Below are 3,292 nucleotides of genomic sequence, written 5' to 3' on the forward strand. Positions count from 1 at the left end.
CCAAAATAAAGGAAACATGAGAACCAACTAGAAAAACAAAGAAATGAACCCACAACACCATGGCTATCCCGGAAATGGAAAGGCTAGTCAAATCCACAGCCAATCCAAGAAATCCTCCATGACATTGACAGTCATGACCAATAAACCACATGCATATGCCATGCATGCCAAAAATATTGAGGAAAACATACATGTAACTCAATACCTAAAAGGAAACCCCATTGTAGTTGTTGATCCCATTTTCCTCTTGTGCTTTCCTACTCTTCCTTTGCCTTTTTTCTGCAACCATCCAAGTATTCCACACTCTCCAAGAGTGCTTCAAGAAAACTCTAAGTGTCCACAAGTATGAGAGACAGAGAATAGAATGAGAGCTCCAAAACTAAACTGACCAAAAAAATATACCAACTGATCCTTAGAAGCTGTTTTATCAAAGAGGACTCTATTTTCTTCATTTTTCCATTATTTTCCTTAATTTTCCTTCTCACATGAAACCTATCACCTTTCACCTTCCTTTTCTCCTAGTTTCCATTATTTTCATAAATAAATGTGCCAAAATGCCACTTTTCCTTTCCAAAGTCTTAGCCATTTCCTTTGCCAATTTCCTTAGCTAATCAATCGCCAGTGATCCCCGTCACTATGCTTTTTCACAACATTTAGCTTGGAATATGTGTCCCATGACCTTGGTAAATATTTTTCCTTTATTAACTTTTACATGGATTTTTTACCATGGCTACTACACAACCCTCCCCCTTGGGGGAACATCGTCTTCAATGTTCAACAACACCTACAACCAACAGGGCTACTTTAAGTAAAACATACTGCCCATGGAGCTTTATAACTTAGCTTGTTGTATTTTTTACAATGATCATCCGGCTGAGAAGCAAACCAACATGACCACATAACAAGTATAATATCATAATGAAATAACACACATACTGCTTACTAGAGCTTTATAACATAGCTCATGGTGGTATTTACATCCATATACATATGTACATATACCAAACATCATCAAAACATGTACGAAAAACATATACCAAAGAAAAATACCAAAACATCCACTCAACCAGTGAATAGGGAAAGATGTATAGCCTGCATCTAATCTGCCATCTCCTATGTAGCTTCATTGGGCCTAAATTGCTTCCATTTCACTTTAACCTGGTCAATTTCTTGGTTCTAGAGCATGAGCACCTTTCTCTGCAAAATGCACTACAGTTCCAAATGGAATTATCCTTCTAGCTCCACCTATAGTATAGACTAGTCAATCACATTATCAACATCTTTAACATACTTCTTAATAAATGAAACATGGAAAAAATCATGGACTTTCACTTTTAGAGGTAGTGCAAGTCGATAGGCTACTGGCCCAATCCTCTCAATAATCTTAAAAGGTCCACAAAATCAGGGTGCCATCTTTGCACATGATCCAATCTATTAGGAGCTCTTCTTCGGTTTGATGTGCAAGTACACCTATTCCCCAATCTGGAACTCCTTGAACAACCTATTTCGATCTGCATAGCTCTTCTATCTATCCTATGATGATTTCAAAATCTTCTTGATTACTTGCATTTCCTGCTCCATGTCTGTTATCGGGAAATCTAGTTTCTATGTAGAGCTGCTAGTCCCACTAAGGCTGGTAGCTACCTTAGAAACAAACAAACTAAAACCACTTTCGTTTTCCTTTATGAGAAATAGATAAGATGGAAATAAAGGAGACCAACCTCTATCTTGCGCTTGGTTCCTTGCTTGATTCCTCTCCCTTCTGATAGATCTTTGCCACTCGCTTCCTCATCTACCCAACTTCAAAGAGCACCTATAGAATCAAAGCAGCATAACACTATCCAAGAACATAGATCTATTATCATAAACAATATAGGACCAGATATATATTGACCACACAAATGCATATATCATCAATCATACAAGAATGTGGAGGAAAACTTGAATAGCTTTATTAATAATCAAGAATAGCAAAGAGGATTACAACCAATTGTTCTGACCCAGCATCATCCTCTCAGCAAGAAAGCCCTTCTTCACCTCATGAAAAGCTTAGATCACCCAACACTATGATGTTACACCAAGAAACCAGCAGCACTTCCTTACAAGATCCAAAATTCCAGCTTCTAGATCTCTAGGATGAGGGATCCATATATAGATATTTGCAAGGGGGGTGAGTCAGATTTTGAGATTTGATTAGTGTCCTCTCTCTGATAGTTCTTGATTCCACTTGGAGATTGATGATCTCTTACTCATCCCTGGGCGAATGCAGAGAGGCAAGTGTCACAGGAGAAGTTTCTGGAAGATTCCATGATCCTCCACCTTGCAGATTGACCCTGCCATTTGTCCACTCTCGCCCATCGCACCCCATAGAAGAGCTTTTCAGTATGCATCGCACCTCCCGTGTGTATTTAGGTGGGATGCAGTGCACTTTGACCATGGAGCAGGTGAGATGGTCTAGTTTTGACCAGTTCTGAGTAGTTTTTCATGGAGAAAATCTGGGAGAAGATGTAATTAGTTGGCCTTGTTCTTTTAGAGGTTGGAACAACACTTTTAGGGACTTAAGAGCCCTTGGTTTATGGACATTTACGATTGGGGTTGCAGTGCCCAAAAATTCTATAATAGTTGCCCCCTAAAGCATGAGGTCATTAATCTGTTGATGTCAGGTGAAATGCTTTATCATGAGGATCTGAAGTTTTTTCAAGCTGGAAGGCGACCTGTAATAAGATACAATACAATATATTATCTTCATAATATTTTCATGATCTAGCTGAGGTGGGCATTCCCATGCTCAGCTTTATAAATTCATTTCATGTATATAAGACAGGCAATCGTCTGAGTGTAGACTGATGATCCTGGTGGAGCCATCATCCCTTGGATTGGATGATTATCTGTGCAGTAATGATGTACATTTGAGGTCTTTATTTTCCTGAATATATATCGCAGCCCGGATGGATGAAACTAGATCCGGGGTCTTCAATCTCGTTCAATCTTCAATCAAAGTACAAGTCGATCCATGTGAGAGATGTTCTGGAGTTGAACATGGAAAAACATCGCCTGATTACCAGCCGATGATGTAAGCTGTTCATAGGCGCGAGAGGAATCACCGATAATGATGATAACCCTCAAGGTACTATAGTACAATTCACGTGGTGTGAATAAGGGACTTGACGTCGAACACCACGCAAAGTCTTTCGATCGAAGGCCATTGTTGTAAACCCTTCACTGGAAGTGAGAAACTTACCATTGAGGCATGCAAGTTGTAAAGTACTGAAAGGGTTGTTCCTAGATCAAC

The sequence above is a fragment of the Pinus tabuliformis genome, chromosome 6, assembly GCF_031772625.1.
Source record: "Pinus tabuliformis cultivar Carrire ecotype Pingquan chromosome 6, CPIR1, whole genome shotgun sequence".
Lineage (NCBI taxonomy): Eukaryota > Viridiplantae > Streptophyta > Pinopsida > Pinales > Pinaceae > Pinus > Pinus tabuliformis.